The following is a 21405-nucleotide window of genomic DNA, read 5'->3' on the forward strand; positions in this document are numbered from 1 at the left end:
TGTGACTGTGCCTTCCATCTGAAACTAACATCTCACTACTTTGGCAGAATGGCCAGTACAAAAAGTACAGTTACAGAATAAATCATGCACTTGTACAAAAATGATACTGTTGCCTGTTTAAAACTAAAAGTCTTTCTCTCCCTGAAAGACTGATGAGGTGTTTTCACATGCCAGTGGAACCAAGACTTTGCAACAAATAGCATAAAAAAGTGAAGAGACACCCACTTGTTTCAAATAGCCAAGAGCCTGCTAGAATGAGGCTGACAGACAGGTATTGATTTGGGGTGCTGTGCTGGCTTAACCTTGGCTGGCTGCCAGCTGCCCACCCAGCTGCTCTCTCCTTCCCCCTCAACAAGACAAGGGTAGAAAATAGGATGAAAAAAGCTCATAGGTTGAGATAAAAACATGGAAATTGCTTGCCTGTTACCACCATAGGCAAAACAGGCTTGACTTGAAGAAAATGTATTTAATTTATTGCCAATTAAAATAGATTTGAGTGGTGAGAAAGATAAAAAGATTAAACCACCTCCTTCCCTCAACCTCCTACATTTTCCAGGCTTGATTTCAGTCCTTTACTCCAAGTTCCTCTGTTCTCCCCCTGCCCTGAGCGGTGCAGGGGGTGAGGGTTGTTGTCAGTCTGTAGCAGTCCCTTGGTGTTGCTCCTTCCTCCTCATATTTTTTTGCCCTTTCTTAAACATGCTTTCTCAGAGGCACCACCAGCTTGGCTGATGGGCTCAGCTGTGTCCTGTGGTGGGTTTATTGCAGAGATGGCTGGAACTGGCTCTCCCCAGCATGGAGCAGCTCCTGCCATCTTCTCACAGAGGCCACCCCTGCAGCCCTCCTGTGCTAACACCTGGGCACCTGCACACAATTTGGGTTCAGCAAATAATTAAGCTGAAAGATGCTGGCATTGCTTGGGTGGAGCAAGAGTTTGAATTGGCCTCTTACAGATGACCACGATGCCTGAGGCATTCCTGGGCCTTGTGGGTTTGGGGACACATGGCTACCTGTCATGGACCTTTAGGTGATGTTTCTTCTTTAAAATCTCTTTCTATTTTTCTGTGGATTACTCTTCTAGTACTTACTTACATAATGGATGTGGAGGAATGATACATTGGATAGGGAAATATGAAGTCACTGACATTAATAATATTCTTCATTTCAAGATTAAGAGTGTGAAAGCTGTCTTGGCTGCCTTAATTAATTCTCCCAATTCACAGGGAAAATGAAGTGCTTAAATCCTGTCTAAAAATCTGTAACGCATGGGGATGTAATCAAAGGAGGTGAAGGGAAAATGTGACTCTTCTGGGATTTCTGTGATCTTTTCATAAACTGGCTTGGATCACTATTTTTAGTCTTTCCTTGGAATTTCTAGGATTTGGGGGATAGTGATGAGACTGCATGTCCTCAGCCTGTTTGGCTAAATTTATATTACTTGTTTATTACCTACTCTGTCTAAGCATCAGTTACTTCCTTGAGATTCTAATTGGAAAACCAATATACTTTAAAATGTGATTTGTTAAAGATGTCTAATGCTTTAATGAAGAAACAATCAATACAAAGTCCAGGTTCAGTTTGGAAATTCTGCATCCAAGAGCAAAAATGCAATTCTCTTTCTGTGGCAACACAATTTCTTCCTTTACCAAGTTATATTGTCTTATGCTAGTGAGCAAAACATGATTTTTCCAATATGTTTTAAACCTACTTTATTTCAGAAACCCAGACAAAAGAACTGAAGGGGTGTGTGTGTGTGTGGTTTCAAGAATTTTATAAGCAATTGGGGTAATGTGCAATAATGGTAATTATTACTGAAATTGGATTGAAATTGAGTTGAAAATCATCCCTTTTATTTGTGCTATGCCTCCCAGTCACTGAGAGAGGTATAAGCAGTGAACTGCCTCAGTGGAACTTTATGGAAACTTTGGGTAGTGAGGACACTGCTATGCCATTCTATTTTGCACCTCTGAAATTTCTTGAAGATTTACAACAGTTTACTACCTTTAAAATTAAGTAGGATGTTACCAATTCAAGCTCAATGTGCCTTCAGAAATGTGGTGAGACAAATCTTCATTTAGTGTAATTTGGCATAGCATCCTGGTATAACACTGTTGGAGCTAAATTAACTGATTTACCAAAACCATTGAAAAATGGCCACTGTATTACCAACAGATAATGTTCAGCTAATATTATCTCTCTGCTAGGGTGCTGGTGCTTGTAAGCCTAACATTTATCTATGATAACAAAGATAATGACTTTTGTGTTAAAGAAAACATAAGATTGTTGCAGCTGGTACAGCACAACTGATTGCAAGTTCCAGCTATTTCCATACCAATGAGACATCATTAGAATTTATTCACTGATTTTTTTTTTTTAGTCCAAGGGCTCCAGGACATAACTCCAAACTTGGCATTCTACCTGGCTGTTTTAGCAAAGAAAGTGATATTTGGATGTCACAGACACCTGAACCACTATGGCATACCTGGCAGCTGTGTGTGGGCATTGGGTCCTCCTGGTTTGACAACTCATTGAAGGAAATATAATAGTAAAAAAAGACAAAAAAAGCTCATCCAAATAGTTTACTTTTGTTTGCAACTTTCCAAATGTTAACTGACCTTTGGAAATAGAGACCTGCAATGCCCAAGATTGCATATACTACTACAGAGCAGATGCTTGCACTTAACAGTATAATTTTGTCTCTCCAACATGTCATGTCCTTAACAAACAGGGACATTCCTGTTCCCAGTGCCCGTGTCATGCCTGTTCCATGTACAAGCCCTTGCGCAGAGAAAATGCTGTTCCCCAGGGTCAGCAGCAGCTGCTGGGCCAGTCAAAGTCAATGGGATCTCCATGGTGGCTCTGTGACAATCCTTCAATGAGGTGTCAAGCCTATGCCCTAGACAAGGCAGCTGTCTGACATGCAGAACTACAGACAGCCCCCAGGCAAGTAAAGAAAGACAGACAGACATTTATTTAATACAGAATATAAGCAAAATGGATAGCTACAGCTCTCTCCCACTCCTGTAGCAACAATAGCTGTACTAGGTTCCTACACTAGGACCTGAGTAACTCCTGCAGGAGGTGATTGATGACAGCTTTTGCTGCTAAGATGTAAAAATAGAGTTAAAAATCACATTGCTAATATTGAAATATGTATGTTTATCTTATAAATTCACACATGTAGTTTATGTCATGTTCCTGTGGTTTTGCTTATGCTATGTGAAAACACATGTGCTTTTCAAAAATGTTCATATCTTTTCAAAGAAGGTTAGGAGGCATGATTTTACATAATTACTTGTGGCTTTGTCTTTTGGGGGGAAAAAAAATAATGTAACAACTCTGTGTGTGCATGCATGTGTGTTTTAGCTCCTTCAAGCTAGTTCAGAGCAGTGGGGAAAGATGGAATTTTGCTAAGCTCCAAGAAGGCAAGATTATAAATGTTATACCTGTTTTGAAAGATAGCTTATAAAAAAAATTAGTACCTTTTCCTCTTACTTATGAAGAACACTTCTTTAAAATGTTGCTTAACTAAAAAATCCCAGAATTTTCATGTTGGTGTTTTTATTCCCTTGGATTGTATTATGAAGCAGATGATGAATATTACAGCAAAGTAAGTTTTTCAGAGTCTACATTTGCTAGTAGAATTTTTCATTCTGTGCTAATATTGAGGATTGGGGTGACTGCAGCTTAACAGACACAGTGCTGTAACCATGTTCCCCATCTACCATTGAAAATGGAAGATCTCCCTCAGTGCAGGTCTCAAGGGAGCTGTTTGGCATGACACTGTCAATGGGTGCTTAGGGACTCCTTAGTGCATGCATCATTGATTTAAAAGACAGTTATAGCTCCTCTGGAATCATTTGGTCTATCCCCATAAATACACCCTTAGGGACACTAATGCACGCATTACTGGAACAGTAGTGTGTAATAGCTGTTTGTTCAGTTTTATGCTATGATACTGTAGTTAAAGGTGTCATTTGATCTGTAGACAAAGGTAGTTAGAGGATTATTTTACAGTTCTGGCACAGAAAGCAATAGTACCCTCCTTTTTATTAAGGTTAAGCTCTGTATTATCTTAAATCCTACAAAACCTCAGTGACAAAATCCCACAGTGAAAATGAGATAAAATGGACTGGATTGGGGCAATTTGCTTTGATTGAAGGAATTTTTTTTCTTCTTCCCTCTTCAGATTGTTCAAGGGCTTTTTTCAGAGTTCATCCTGTCCTTTGTCATGTTCTCAGCCAATAATTCTCTCTCTTTTTGTGTCTGCATATAATTTGTTTTACTGGGTTTTATTTTTTTGCTATGGACTATATACTTTTATTTTAGAGATAGTAAAGATGCCAGATTGCTGTTTCTGAGAACTATATTAACCAAATTTTGAAGTGTAATATGCCATGAAGTACTTTACTGTAAGAAATCAGTGTTGTTTTAGGGAGAAAACAAATGAAGTCTCCATTCCTATTCTAAATAATAGAAGAAAGTGCAGAAGAAGTGTGAAGAGATGGGGAGCTTATGCAACTCTTACGGTGTTTACATCAATATAAAAGGAGAAGCAAAACTTAATACTGTTGATCTCAAACTTTTCCCTTCTTGTCTTATTCTAGTCCCTTTCTTGTCACCTTACATTGGTTATGATAAATAATGCTTACAATAATGCTTTTGAAAAAGGGTTTTCTTCAAAAATGTATAAAAAGAAAATAAAGACATGTCTTACAGCTCCATGTTGACTAATTACACTTTTTTCCCCTGACTATTGTAGGAATACATGTCCAGAGAGGAGAAAGGTTTTGAGGAGAAAGGTTTTGAGGAGAAAGGTTTTGAGGAGAAAGGTTTTGAGGAGAAAGGTTTTGAGGAGAAAGGTTTTGAGGAGAAAGGTTTTGAGGAGAAAGGTTTTGAGGAGAAAGGTTTTGAGGAGAAAGGTTTTGAGGAGAAAGGTTTTGAGGAGAAAGGTTTTGAGGAGAAAGGTTTTGAGGAGAAAGGTTTTGAGGAGAAAGGTTTTGAGGAGAAAGGTTTTGAGGAGAAAGGTTTTGAGGAGAAAGGTTTTGAGGAGAAAGGTTTTGAGGAGAAAGGTTTTGAGGAGAAAGGTTTTGAGGAGAAAGGTTTTGAGGAGAAAGGTTTTGAGGAGAAAGGTTTTGAGGAGAAAGGTTTTGAGGAGAAAGGTTTTGAGGAGAAAGGTTTTGAGGAGAAAGGTTTTGAGGAGAAAGGTTTTGAGGAGAAAGGTTTTGAGGAGAAAGGTTTTGAGGAGAAAGGTTTTGAGGAGAAAGGTTTTGAGGAGAAAGGTTTTGAGGAGAAAGGTTTTGAGGAGAAAGGTTTTGAGGAGAAAGGTTTTGAGGAGAAAGGTTTTGAGGAGAAAGGTTTTGAGGAGAAAGGTTTTGAGGAGAAAGGTTTTGAGGAGAAAGGTTTTGAGGAGAAAGGTTTTGAGGAGAAAGGTTTTGAGGAGAAAGGTTTTGAGGAGAAAGGTTTTGAGGAGAAAGGTTTTGAGGAGAAAGGTTTTGAGGAGAAAGGTTTTGAGGAGAAAGGTTTTGAGGAGAAAGGTTTTGAGGAGAAAGGTTTTGAGGAGAAAGGTTTTGAGGAGAAAGGTTTTGAGGAGAAAGGTTTTGAGGAGAAAGGTTTTGAGGAGAAAGGTTTTGAGGAGAAAGGTTTTGAGGAGAAAGGTTTTGAGGAGAAAGGTTTTGAGGAGAAAGGTTTTGAGGAGAAAGGTTTTGAGGAGAAAGGTTTTGAGGAGAAAGGTTTTGAGGAGAAAGGTTTTGAGGAGAAAGGTTTTGAGGAGAAAGGTTTTGAGGAGAAAGGTTTTGAGGAGAAAGGTTTTGAGGAGAAAGGTTTTGAGGAGAAAGGTTTTGAGGAGAAAGGTTTTGAGGAGAAAGGTTTTGAGGAGAAAGGTTTTGAGGAGAAAGGTTTTGAGGAGAAAGGTTTTGAGGAGAAAGGTTTTGAGGAGAAAGGTTTTGAGGAGAAAGGTTTTGAGGAGAAAGGTTTTGAGGAGAAAGGTTTTGAGGAGAAAGGTTTTGAGGAGAAAGGTTTTGAGGAGAAAGGTTTTGAGGAGAAAGGTTTTGAGGAGAAAGGTTTTGAGGAGAAAGGTTTTGAGGAGAAAGGTTTTGAGGAGAAAGGTTTTGAGGAGAAAGGTTTTGAGGAGAAAGGTTTTGAGGAGAAAGGTTTTGAGGAGAAAGGTTTTGAGGAGAAAGGTTTTGAGGAGAAAGGTTTTGAGGAGAAAGGTTTTGAGGAGAAAGGTTTTGAGGAGAAAGGTTTTGAGGAGAAAGGTTTTGAGGAGAAAGGTTTTGAGGAGAAAGGTTTTGAGGAGAAAGGTTTTGAGGAGAAAGGTTTTGAGGAGAAAGGTTTTGAGGAGAAAGGTTTTGAGGAGAAAGGTTTTGAGGAGAAAGGTTTTGAGGAGAAAGGTTTTGAGGAGAAAGGTTTTGAGGAGAAAGGTTTTGAGGAGAAAGGTTTTGAGGAGAAAGGTTTTGAGGAGAAAGGTTTTGAGGAGAAAGGTTTTGAGGAGAAAGGTTTTGAGGAGAAAGGTTTTGAGGAGAAAGGTTTTGAGGAGAAAGGTTTTGAGGAGAAAGGTTTTGAGGAGAAAGGTTTTGAGGAGAAAGGTTTTGAGGAGAAAGGTTTTGAGGAGAAAGGTTTTGAGGAGAAAGGTTTTGAGGAGAAAGGTTTTGAGGAGAAAGGTTTTGAGGAGAAAGGTTTTGAGGAGAAAGGTTTTGAGGAGAAAGGTTTTGAGGAGAAAGGTTTTGAGGAGAAACGTTTTGAGGAGAAAGGTTTTGAGGAGAAAGGTTTTGAGGAGAAACGTTTTGAGGAGAAACGTTTTGAGGAGAAAGGTTTTGAGGAGAAACGTTTTGAGGAGAAACGTTTTGAGGAGAAACGTTTTGAGGAGAAACGTTTTGAGGAGAAAGGTTTTGAGGAGAAACGTTTTGAGGAGAAACGTTTTGAGGAGAAACGTTTTGAGGAGAAACGTTTTGAGGAGAAACGTTTTGAGGAGAAAGGTTTTGAGGAGAAAGGTTTTGAGGAGAAAGGTTTTGAGGAGAAAGGTTTTGAGGAGAAACGTTTTGAGGAGAAACGTTTTGAGGAGAAACGTTTTGAGGAGAAACGTTTTGAGGAGAAACGTTTTGAGGAGAAACGTTTTGAGGAGAAACGTTTTGAGGAGAAACGTTTTGAGGAGAAACGTTTTGAGGAGAAACGTTTTGAGGAGAAACGTTTTGAGGAGAAACGTTTTGAGGAGAAACGTTTTGAGGAGAAACGTTTTGAGGAGAAACGTTTTGAGGAGAAACGTTTTGAGGAGAAACGTTTTGAGGAGAAACGTTTTGAGGAGAAACGTTTTGAGGAGAAACGTTTTGAGGAGAAACGTTTTGAGGAGAAACGTTTTGAGGAGAAACGTTTTGAGGAGAAACGTTTTGAGGAGAAACGTTTTGAGGAGAAACGTTTTGAGGAGAAACGTTTTGAGGAGAAACGTTTTGAGGAGAAACGTTTTGAGGAGAAACGTTTTGAGGAGAAACGTTTTGAGGAGAAACGTTTTGAGGAGAAACGTTTTGAGGAGAAACGTTTTGAGGAGAAACGTTTTGAGGAGAAACGTTTTGAGGAGAAACGTTTTGAGGAGAAACGTTTTGAGGAGAAACGTTTTGAGGAGAAACGTTTTGAGGAGAAACGTTCTTCTTACAGCTCTATGCTGACCAATTACACTTTTTTCCCCAATCTGCATGTATTGAAATTTAGCCACTGAAAAGAAACACTGATAAATAAAGAAAACCAAAATCAATTACCCTTTTCACCACCTATACACATGGCTATTTAGAAAACCCAAAACACTTACCCCAGTCCTCCTCAACTCCACTGAAAAAGAAAGCATTTTTTAGCAGTTTCACCCTGTGGACATAACAGGTGTAACTGCAGTGAGTTGTGATGAAATGAAGGTCCCTATTGTGCCTGTACACCTCTGCAGTTCCACAGACCAAAGGATTTGTGCTCCATTATTCTCACACCAAATCAAAGTCAGACTGATTAGGTTACAAAGGGAAAAAAACTTATTCATTTATGCCAGGCAAATACTGTCATATAACCAAGATGTCTTTCAGTCCTTGGTATTCATATTGCATCAAGAAGTTATACTGGTGCTTTACAATTTATAGCAACATGTAATAACCAACCTTTGAAAGCTTGGCTGGATTTGGAGGAGAAAAATTAAGAGGATATAATACAGGCTATTAAAGCTAGAGGAGGACAGAGAACAAGAACTTGCTATCTAAACATTCTGATGGATCTGAGATTAAAATAATGAGGAAAAGTTAAGATTCCTTCTTAAGCTTAGGCACTATTTTCTGACACTGAGTCTACCTGCCACACAACAGCAGCATCCATATTATTAAGCTCTCTTTCCCCCCAGAACAGACCAGTCTCACCCAAAGTGATCACTGGGAAAGTCCATGGCTGGCTAACTCCTGCATCTTGCATGGAAGTTGTTTGGGAGCATGCCAGCTGGGCAAGCCAAAAATCAGGCCATGGACCCTTTTATCGGTTCCTCAGCACTGTTAACCTCACCAGTGTAGACACAGACTACATGTGTCAAGAAAATCCATACCATACTCCAGTTGTCTCTGAATTAATGAGGTATGATGCTCCCACATGATCAAAAGTGGGACTTTTTCCTGTATACCTTCATTCCCTGGGCCACTGCTGGAAGGCAAAAGGCATCCTGTGGTCAGTGCAGGGCTGATTTCACAGATCTGCAACTAAGAGGAATTAATGTGTGCAATAAAGGCACTATACCACACCAAGACTCCTACTGGGACTTTTCCATAAGAGGTAATTTTCATGAAGGCAGAAAAATAACAAGGTAATACTGTATAAATTCAGAGAGTTGATTTAATGCTTTCCAATTTGGCTACTGTAGCACTTGCCTGCTTTTAATTACCCAAACTGGAAACCAAGTGGGGGAATTGGCCTCCTTTTTTATATATCATGATGATATCATTGTGAAATGTGTCTGAGAAATATAACATGTTGTTTTGAGATTTTTTACTTAAAAATGTTACAGATGAAAACTTGTTTGCAACAGCTTTCAATGGGTCTTTAATGAAGTTATTGGTGTCACAGGGATATTTCCACATTAATAAGATCAGATATCTAAATGAATCTTCTGTTTTATTTTTGTGGAGGCCAAATCAAGTAAATAAAAAAGAAAAAAAGTGTAAATAAATGCAGGGAGAAGAATATTAAACTATGAAAAAATAAAACCTTTAGGATTTTTCTAACCCAGGGTTCACCTGCCAGAAATCACATTGACACTAATTACATTACTGATTCAAAACAATAAGATGGATTCTAAGTCATCACTAACAAAGTTATGATAATTAATTACCGAGATGTTGAGAATAATAAGCCTTCTTGCCATCCTCATTATATTTGGGCTCCTTGAAAATGGAATCTGAGGAGAAAAACAGTTCATTAAAAGAAATACAAAGTAATAGAGTTGCTCTAATCTAGCTTTAACTTTCTAATTACATTTTTAAAGTCTTCATTGTAATGCAATACTTCTCATACTTAGGTAGGTGATAGTTCCCTGAAAAGCAAAAGTCTTTGTAAGTAATATACACATTATTACAGCAGTGGGACAACAGAAGTACCATAGCTGCCTACTAGAGCAAAATAATGAGATTTAAGTCTCACATCAAGGTTATTTAGGTATTGTTGATTAATAATACCACACTTTTTTTTCATAAATATGCCATTTTCAGCAGCTTTTCAAGAGTCTGTATACAAAGCAAAACAGACCATTCTTTTTGCTTTATACAAAGTGATTTTTGAACAGGGAAGAACAAATTTAACCTTACTGAATCCAGTTCTGATATTATACAAATAAGTGCCTCCATAAAATCTAAATGGTTCTTTCCATGCTAGAATAGGCCAGCCAGGATTATAAAAGTGAACATATTAGACATAAACTCCAAACTTTTTTGAAGTTGCAGGTATACTTTCAGCACCTATAATTTTCATAAGAAATCATGAACCAGAAAGAAGAAAACTTGACTGCTATATCATATTAGCTATGTATTTGAAAGCAAAAATCAGGAACAGAATAATAATAACAACAACAACAAAAAATCATATTTTAGGACACTTAAAAAAGAATGGCATTATTTTTTCTTCTGTCAGCAGCTTCCAAGTATTACTAACCACGTAAAGACAGACATAATAAAATGCAATGACCTGAGAAAATATTTTAGGTTGAATTAGTTTTGATATTTTCTATTAAAATCAGAAGGACTATGAGATGCCAAACTATTGGGAGAGATATTTTGGCATCAGATTCCCTATGTAAACAAACATAACTCTTAAAGTCCACAGATCAATCCCCTTTTGCATCACTCAAAAGTCTTGGTATTATTTCTATGCTAGACATTTTGTGTTTGGTCTTAATGACAATATATATTTTTGAAATTTGTGAATTTTGTATGTTTTAATTGCTCTGAGGCAGTTTAGACATGGCAGTAGGTATTTATTAATGCCCTGGTTTTGAAAAGTAGTAGTTGATGGCTGATGCCACTGGTTCTGGTAGCCATATTTGATATCTTCAAGAAGTGTAGTTTTTCAGTACTTCAAGTGGGTTTTAATACCTGAATATCTAGAACCTGCAGTACTCAGCACTATTAACAATTTTTCATAGTATAAGTCTAGACAGAGCTAGCCAGCACATGCTGCTGAAATGATATAAAGCAGGGAACCAAAGCTTGTTTGGGCCTTTTACTACAAATATCAGAGGTCCAATTATAGGTTTGCTTAACCTACTCATTCTAAACATTGGCTTACCTTCCTTTTGGCAAAAGTATATCCGATTCTAATGAGTTCAGGTTTTTGCTGTCAATATTCATGGTCCGAGTTGCCTGTTGGTATTCCCATTGAAGAAGATTGCCTTTGCTGCACCTGAATTTAGAATATTGAGCATCAACTTCTTCCAATACACACTATGAACTGAAGAGTCAGTCTTGCATTCACCTAAGGTGGAGTGACTGTGGGTGGAAATACAATCCTCAGTTTTGTTCTGCAAAACTTCATTCTTTGAAGTAATTCTTCTGGAGAGGCATCTTCTGTAAACCTAATTTAATTTTTTCTGGGCTGTCAGATGTAGCGATTTAATTTGTTTCACATTCACATCCATTCTGCTTTGACTTACACTATTTATTTAAACTACCAGGTTCTCAAATTTTCACTCCAAAAAATTCAACTTATTCCATACTCCCTCCAAATGCAAGCTGAATTCAACCATAGGAGACATCTAAATCTTTGCAAAATTACTAGTACTAATCATATCTGGCTGCTTCATGCTGGACATGCTGTAAATGAGGACAGCTGTCAGAAGCAAGCAAAATTCCATGTACTTTTGTGTTTCTTTTATTATATTAATGCAAAGTATATTGTGAGTTTCAGTACAATCCATACCTATGGATTTTGTGAATGTTTGCCTACTTTGAGTTTGCATTTATTTTTCTTTCACATAAACTTCAGGATCCATGGAGATGAAAGAAACATAAAATATATAGAAATTGAATTTAGGAAGTGATCCTCAAGAGATATTCAACCTCAGCATCATGCTATCATACAGTATGTCACTTTTATTAGGCTGCGGGCATCTAAACTTTAAGAAATGTACCAGATGACTGGGTCAGAGCATTTCTGAATGATATAATAATTAGAGAGAAAGCAGCAAACAATTGCAATGAATAATTTCTGTTCTCTCTTTTAGACTTGTGGAATATCCACCAGATTGCAATTTTTCAGATTTAAGATAAGGTTTACCTTAAGTAAAATGTGACTGATAGTTTTTCTTTCCTGGCTGTTTGAGAATGTGAGAAAGAGTGACAAGGGAAGAAAAAGGAATGGGATAGATGAGATGCAAATATCTCAGGGGAGTTAATTATACCATACAGTAATTTATATTAATAATTGATTTTAAATAATAGATGTTTAGTAATTTTACCATGGTATTTACCACACAAGTTTAATAGTAAAGTAATTTCAGCCGCTTGTGTTGCGATTTGGCCTTTGAGAAACCTTGTCTCTGAAAGTCATGCTCTCTATACATAACAGAAAGTTAAGGAATTCAAAGTGGGATTCACAACAGTCACCTGGAGGAGTCAGGATGCTTAGAGCTATCCAGCAAAAAATCTTCATTTGAAATAAATCAGGAGACACAAAATGCTAGCCAGCAGATATTCCTAGGGCAATCTTTCTGTTGATTTATCATAAGGAATTTAGGTAGGTTAGGGTACGTATCAATACCATCTCTACACCCATCTAATATTTTTAAATATTCTTGTCTCCAGGAGACTTATTGTATTTCTTTTATGTGACATTCTGCATATGATCTAGGAAACCCAGGATCAGGCACCGCTGAGGCATGGTAGACAGCCAGACCCCTACCTGGTAGGATATGGTGGCCAAGTGACCATCACCTAGCAGTTGTGTTATCCAGAAGCTAGGTCTTTATGAGTAACAAATTAAAACTTTATTCATTCAGCAGGAACAAATTCAGAAGTGTAGGGGTTTTAGCAGTCCCTTTGGAGGACAAGACTTAGAGGGACAAATGCATTGGCCTGCTTTATCTGAAATAATCCTTAAACCCATGAAAAAAAGCTCAGAGCTCCTCAGCTGTCAGTGAGCGCTCTAGTTACTAGTCTGTTCTAAAAAAGTGCGTTGTAACCATTTTTTCTCCTGAAGTTTTAAAATTTTAGTCACCCTGGCATGTATTATGTGCTGTCTAAGAACAAACAAAATTAATCTAGAGGAATTTAGGCAGAGAAATACCTATGGAGCCCCATCCACATGCCAAGTGCCAAGACTGATTCAATGTGAGAAATACAGGTCCCTGAATCAGAAGTGAAGCACCTCTGTTTTCAGTTAAGATGCTGAAATGGAGAGGGGACTAAATGAAAACTGCGGGCATAGAGATGTTTGAGGGTGTTTGAAAGGCAACCCTGGAGGAGGATCTGAATGTTGAAGGTAAAGCCAGCTTTTACATTGAACTATGATGAACTTATGTGATTAAGCATCCAATTGCATGGTATTGTACTGAGGGTATTGCATTAATTAATGATTTTATTTTTTTTTCTAAGGTTAAATAAAAATGGTACTTGTACTTCTCTGCTAATTAATCCATACCCAAGAGAGATGATCTATTTTAATTGCTTTCCAGAAGACAATGTTTGTTTTTCTTTGCCATACACTAACAAACAGCCTTTCTACTTTTGTCTCTCTCTTACGGCACATTCACAAAAAGATAATGCATCTCTACAAATTATTTGGCAGCTGGTGGTAGAATATAATAAGTCCGTTAAATTAAGAAACAGCTCACCAATATTTTTTTTTCTAAATTACACTATAAAAATAGGAGTAACAGTTCATGAAGCAGGGGTTTTGCTCACAAACAATTAAGGGCTATGAGAATGGTGGCAGTCTGTGTTCAAGGCCTTAACTGCACACAGACAAATGGTTCTCTTTAGTTCTGCCTCACAACATGTAGCCATTGTTATAAGATAAATGTGCCCAGGGTAAAACGTACTGAATCTCAGCAAACTGATTTGTGAAGACATAAACCTACCTTAGACCCAGTGGAAATTTAAGAGATTATTCAGGGCAAGCTGGAGCAGACAGCAGGCAATGGTTTTGAGCAAAAAATATAAGAGGGGTGTTTCCACTGGAGATGTAGAATGTTTCCATAATGACACAGTTCTGACATCTGTGGTGCTTTTGTGCTGTCATGAATCAGAAACGACATGGTGCCAGAAAATTGTCAGGTTTCCTCCTGCCAAAAGAGAGAAATACAGACTAACAAAATTTAAAAAAAAAATGGACATAAATTAATTTAAAACATGTTTCCCCACAGTATAGTTAGCCTATAGTTAAGAAAATACAGTTTGCACACAGAGGTAACCTCACTGAAATACTTAGATGTTGACAGAATTAGAAATCATGGATTTCCTGAAATGTTTGTTTCAGCTTTCAAAAAATGTCTCTCTTAAATGATATTACTTGGTTTTGTTTATTTTAAGATTTACATGAGCAGCTACAGACATTGTTGAGAACTTGGGTAATAGAAATTCATATAGTTCTTCCCCCAAATATAAAAAATGCATTAGTAATTTGAAAAAATACATGAATACAATGCAAGTTGAGTGTATATCCAAAACACTTCAGGACTGTACACTTCAGAGTTTTCTGACCTGTGGTTTTGTTTCAAAAAAAGGTAGGTGGATGGAGCATACCTGATTCCAGGCAGCTTACACTATATAGCTGTTAGTGCATTACCCTGTGCTTGTGCTGTTTCACAGTTGATGTTGTCCCAAAATACTCCCTGTGGAAATGATGTCATATAACAATAACATCAAAGTAATGAAGGGTACTACTCATAGTATAGTAATGTTGCTAAAGCTCTTTAACCTCCTAATTTTGTAGAGAATTTAGCTGGTACAGTCCAACACAGGGGCTACATCCCCAAATTCTACTGTGAGTGAAATCTTACTGTGCTTTACTTTCTACTATCTATTTTCAGAGTAATGCCTTTGCAATCATCTCTCTGCTACAAAGAACAGGACAGTTAGTACTTCTCAATGAAACCAATTGTAAGATTCAAGTATTCAAAAGAATTTCAGGCAGAGAAAAATCCCAGGCATGGGAAATTTCAAAGTTATGAACATCCAGGAAATGAATTTTATAATAAAATTAGGAATTAAGTTGTAAAAATGGGAAGGTGGTTATATTCCCACTTACAAAAAGTCAAATGCCAGAAATGGAATACAACTGAACACAAAATTCTCAGTGAAGTTTTGTGATTTAACTTTAATGAAATAGATTTTGTGGCAACTAAATACCAGCAAATTACTGATACTATATGGAGGAACAAGCAAAAAGAGTGGACAGAGCTCCTGTCTCCTCCTCAAACTGCCACCTGCATGGCTTGAGGTATAAGGAAGAGAATATACTTTGACAGCATCTGAATTGGACAGTGCCAGTACATAATCACCATTCTATACCATAAAAAGTACCATGTCTTTCATAGACATAGTATTTTTTTCCTCAGTGCCTGGACATAATGAAGCTCACAACTACTGGCAATATGTAGTTAGATCACTAACTCTGAATGTGTTCATTTGAATATAAAATGGGATCTGTATTTGTCCAAGTACCTGACTGCTACAAGCAGAAAACAGTTGGCCATCGTCCTCCCAGTGACTGCATTCTCCTGCCCTTCAGGAGGTGTACGGTACATGTGCTAGTCATTTATTCATTACATCAAGAGGCCTGTGGTACATTTGTATGAAATAAGACGACCTGTCTGTGAGGAGGACCCCTACTACACCCTGAGCTTCTCTTTTAAGCTGAGGAGTGGAGGCAGCAAGGGACTAGCTTGGTAGCAGATAGTACCTTCACATTCACACTTGTTCTAGGTACTACCCTGGAGCTTAATGCTGGAGGTAGTCTACTTTGACAGAGCTCTATTTACAGTAAGAATTTGTGACAAGCTGACTGCACAGGCAAATTGGGTCCCAAGAGTGCACCAGACTTACTTCGGGTTAAAAATAAGCCCTTGATCAACTTCTTGTGCTGATGTCTTCCTTTGTTTATGTCGTGGTTTAACCCCAGCCAGCAACTTAAGCACCACGCAGCCACTCACTCACCCCCCCCTCCCCCCCCAGTGGGATGGGGGAGAGAATTGGAAGGAAAAAGTAAAACTTATGGGTTGAGATAAGAACAGTTTAATAGAACAGAAAGGAAGAAACTAATGATGATGATAACACTAATAAAATCACAATAGTAATAATAAAAGGATTGGAATATGCAAGTGATGTGCAATGCAATTGCTCACCACCCACCGATCGACACCCAGTTAGTCCCCAAGCAGCAGACCCCACTCCCCCCAGTTTATATACTGGACATGACATCACATGGTATGGAATACCCCATTGGCTACTTTGGGTCAGCTGCCCTGGGTGTGTCCCCTCCAGCCTTCTTGCTGGCTGGGCATAAGACCCTGAGAAATCCTTGACTTTAAACTAAGCATTACTTAGCAACAACTGAAAACAGTGTGTTATCAACATTCTTCTCATACCAAACACAAAAACATGGCACTATACCAGCTGCTAGGAAGACAATTAACTCTATCCCAGCTGAAACCAGGACAGTTTACTAGCTTAAAACAAGATTTCCTCTCAGCTCTGCACAGTTTTACTCAGCTTCAATATATTGCTCACTAGCACTGCAGAATGAACAAATGGGACTATATTAGCATAAAGCATAGGATGACATGCTTGAAAAACAATAGCAGAGAACAAACTACTGAAAATGAGCTTCAGAATCATGGAGACAGAAAATTTCTACTTTGACCACAAGGAAACCCTAGCCTTTGGATACCGAAATAGATATTTTAGGAAAAAAGCCCCAAACCCAAAAGCAAAAAAACACAGCCTGCCCAACAAACAGACAATTCAGAACCTGTTACAGCAGTTAGTGAACTAGAGGGCTTTATAAACCCAATGTGGAAAGCATTGCTGTACAAGAACACTACACATCTTTCTCCAGGTTCCCTTTATTAATATAAAAGCAAGGCCCTTAGACAAAAGGCATATGCTGATGATTCACAGGTCTCTGGGAATGGCAGGGGACTGTTATCACTGATTAGAATCCATTTTTGAGGCAGAGAGACAGAACTATCCACAGTTAATCAGGAATTAATACAGTAATGCAGTTCCTAGAAGAGGCTGTGTATCATTTGACTGCCTCTGCAGCATAACTGAGGCATTGGTATAACCAAAGCAAGCTTCATTTAGAACATGTCAGACAACTATCAGTGATGGATAGCTGTTTCAGTAGTTTCACAGTGCAAAGACAAACAACAGAGACTCATGTATATTAATCCTCTTAGCAAAAGCAATGCTGGCATCAGAGGATGGCATTATCATCAGAAGAAAGGACAGCAAATCCATCAGATTGTTGTAGTGAAGTCAAATTAATAGGGGAGAAAACAGAAGACCTGGTAGGTGAAGTATGAAATGGGGAAAAAATTAGATAGATCTCTAATGGTATCTAAGATATCAAGATTTAATATTGATTTACAGTCAAATGATGTATACATTTCTTGCAGTGCTTTGTACTTAAATGGGTATTTCCAAGTCCAAACCACATTACAAATAAGCACATATTTTTTCATATACACCATGGGTGTGATCCTGCTTCTAGTGCAGTCAAAAAGATTATGTTTAAAGGCCTCACACGAACATGACAGTGTCTCATTTATTTAAGTGCAATGAAGATAGAAACCTAAAATGAAACTAGCAGGAGATAAATTCAAAACAAGCAAAACAAAACTGTTATTCTCTCTGTATGTAGGTAAGGCAAGGAACTCCTTCCTGAAGGACACTGTGGGTACTACATGTTTTCAAGACTTCAAAAAGCAGCTGAACAAGTTTGCTGAAGAAAATCCATGACAGATCTCGAATTGCAAGAACATGACCTGTGATTTAAGAGATCTTTGACCTGCAGATGGATGTAACCCAGGATGCTGTTGAGGACAATTATTGCTACCTACCTGCTCAGTTCCTAATGCCTTCTGCAAATTTCTGCTATTTGATATTGTCAAAGAATGGATACTAGGTTTGATAGGCCTTTCATCTGATGTAACGAAGCTAGTTTTAAGTTCCTCTATAAGTGATACCTTCCAAAACATGACAATACCCTAAGACAATATCAATAAAGTCTATAGTAGACAAAAAAGACATTCCAATTTGTAATAAGGACAGGGATATATGAAGTAATTCTCTGAAGTACTATGGACTTACCATGGCAGTTCACCCAGCAAATTCACTAAGTCTTTTAATACTGATGATACTTCCAACAGCATCAAGCCCCTGCTTGCTAATACTGTAACTAAGGAATATTGTATCATACAGTTAACTGTTGAATGCAATAAAGGACAAGAGAAAATCTGGTGGCAAATGCCTGCCAGAGAAGAAGAATAAGGGCTTTCCAGGGCAGAGATTATAATTCTACAGAGATTATTTTGATAGTGCTTCCCAGATGATTATGATAGCAGAGCCTGTGTTTTTTCTCCAGTGATGGGTTACAAGAAATTCCCCTTTTCCTGTTTTTTTTTTCCTCTGCTATAAAGAAAGGAAGTCTTCCTTTGAAAAAGGGCAGTGCTGGTTGATTTTCTGGCAATGCTTGGATTACCTGAAGGAGGTACTACCTAGGAGGTGGTAGCAAATTGACTATGGCACAGAATCAGTTACTGTGCCTGCAATCAAAGAAACACTCACTATGCTAGTTGTTTCTACCAAGAAGGGCTCCTACTGTTACAGCAGATCCACCCTAGTGTTAACATCTGAATTTACTCTTTCCTTATACTTTGGTAACTGCTATTCTATGTCTGATAAATCTTGTACAAGCTGTGAGACCTTGAACTGAGAAACTAGTAGAGTTATAAGAATACACCTAGCTGGAATTAATTCTCTAGCTAACTCCATGTTGCTCTGTCACCAGTCATGCATTCTAACCAGACGGCTGCCAGAGCCATATGTCATATCATTTGTATTCATTTTCCTTAATTGATCATAATATTAACTTACAAGTACCTGCTGTAGGTGATGCTGAGGGTAGAGTGTCCTATAACATAATGTATTGCCCTTCATTGTTGTCCATGAGGACATGTGGCCTAGAATCACTTCCCTTGGTTTGGTGTCCCAGGAAATCTCTGCATATCATTTTAAAATGATGGTAGTTGGTCATTTGATTTGTATTTCTGAGGTAGTTTCTCTCTCATACTTATTCTTCTGTTTCTGAGCATCACATTCAACCCACAGGCTTGCCCACAGCAGTTCTGCATTTTTGAAAATATAAATTGAAAAGATGTAACTGTATCTGTCCAATCAATTTTATGGGCTGTATATAATTAAGAAGGGAGAGGGCCTTTTGGACTGTTCAAAATGTCCTTGAAAATATGAAGCTCACACTACTATTTTTAAGTCAGCATTTTAGCACTATGAATGCACCAAAGCACTTAACACCAATACTGTAGGGATGTTATCACTTAGGATTTTGGTAACTGAAAAGCATATTCTGGGGGGGCTATATCGATCTTCCATGTCCTCCTATGGAAGGAATCCTGTGACTGTTTTCTCTGATGAGGCATCCCCTAGCTGTCTATCCATATGACTAGGTCTGTGGTATAAGGAATGAATGAAAGAAAATTGGTATTAAAGAAGTTCTTATAATAACCCCTTGTACATCTGTGCATTTTCTTTATGAATTCATAATCTAACCATAATGATTTCAGGCAGTCATCAAGCTGAGCACATTCTTTTGCTCAACATTTTGTCTGAATTCAAGTTCTTTTTTAAAGCAAAGTTGTGGCTGCTGGTAGTTTACCTCCTGAATGCTTTAGTTCTAAGAAACAAACTAGTGCTCAAAGACTTTCTTTAGAAAGGATAACTTCACAAATTGCTTTCTTTAAGCAATTTGACTAATTCAGACTACCTGGCTTGCCATGAAGGTAAATGTCTAGGATCCTAGACATTTTTATGCTATATACTAATTACACTGTACTGAGCAGTTTGATACACTTACATTGGAGGGGCTGAGAATGTACAGGGGACCATGTTGCAACCCAGCAGCTTAGGGAGACTCGGGGAGATACTGATGTGCTCCTTCATCCCTTCTACCTTTGCCAACAGGCTGTAAGGGAATGATGGGCTGCTCTAAGCACACTCCTGGTGTGAAAGGCCATAGAGTTGGCAGTCTTGGGCTTGCCAAGGGATGCTAGAGCACTTCATCTAGATGAAGCCTTGTCACCCAGTAAGACTATTCACATGGCTATAAAGAAGAAACTTAATTTTCTCTGTTTGACCCTTCTACTGAAAAAAGTTTATCCAAAGCAATTTTCATTCAGCACATGTTGCATGCATTTAGCAAAAATAATGACTTGTAAGACTGAGTTTTCAAGCTTTGTGGCAACAATTATCATTAAAAATATAAGCAAGTATTCATCTGTAATCACTGTAAAACAGAGAGAAGCTCAGTTCCAAATGGGGGTTTGAATTTACCTGAAAAGGCCAAACATATGGTCTGAGACACATGAAGTTTAATCTGATCATCTTGTTTTTCCTAGGTTTTTGTTTGTTTGTTTTCCCTTATGAACTATGTTTGAAGTTGAGTATTAGCTGGAATTCAGTACAGGTTTACTTTGATGGACACCTGTGTACACAGTAAATGCAAAATGACTGACACACCAGAAAAAACCCTCTGCTTATTGCTCTCTAATGTTGTTCTGGGGGTATTTTGTAGCAACAGCTATTTCTTGCAGTCCTTATATTTTTTTATGCTGCATGTCTAAGCTTTAGTAAAATTTTTCTTGCTGTCTACAACATGAAACTTAAAAGTATTCCTGAAGTAATTCTCAGAGCTTCTTGACAGATATGGGAAAGCATGGTTATAGCGGCTGTGTGCATGTGCATTCTTGATAGATTCTTGATCATCATTTAGACTGACCTACAGTTCCCAAAAGCCAGCACACTCAGTTTAGTGATTGGAAAATCCCAAATAGTCATACTTGTCACCAAAATATTTGTGTTTAGATGTATATAATTTAAAATAGATATATTCAAGCACCTGATAGTACATATGCATGTATATACATTTGTATACAACCATGTGCAGTAAAAAAGAACTGCAAATATGTCATGATTCACATTTCACTTAGGCTCTACTCAGGTTTAAAACAGTGTTAAGATTGGTTTTGATTCTCTCTTCTTAATGCTGTTCCTGACTAGTGCTGCAACAGAGCAGAGAAAGTCAGAGAAGTGTAGCAGATAAATTTTACTGAACTGTTGAAATATCAAAAAATGTGTGCATTAAGTTTTGGGTGATGTTTTTTGTATTTTAAGTGGTTATCAGCACTCAACAAAAGTTCCAGCTGTTCTGACTTTTAAGTCACCTCTGACCAGTGCTTATTCATAACTTTATAATTATTTCCTTGTTCTCTCTTCATAACTTAAGTAAAAAAATCAGTTCATAAAGGGCAAATAGTGTAGCAATGCAGAGCTAAGATCAGCTTAAGTTTTAAGGTTACTGGAAGTTACCACCCAAGTCAGATACCCAGATAGATAGCGTATTTGGAGAACATGGGGAAAAAAGCATCTTATCTGTTGGAAAAGACAAAAAAATGACTCAACTATAGAGATTAGTCATGATTAACTATTCAAATAAATGTTTAAAATTTTTCTACCATGGAAACATTTTCGAAATGAGACATGGACCAAGACCTGTCCAAACAGCTTCGTGGACAGGCTGGTGGGTTTTCAAGTTTCCTCTGACAGAGCATAAGGTTCCCAAATCCCAGAAAAATACTATAGAGTGTGGTCTGGTGGGAACAAAAAA

This window comes from Buteo buteo, chromosome 3 (assembly GCF_964188355.1).
Source record: "Buteo buteo chromosome 3, bButBut1.hap1.1, whole genome shotgun sequence".
NCBI lineage: Eukaryota > Metazoa > Chordata > Aves > Accipitriformes > Accipitridae > Buteo > Buteo buteo.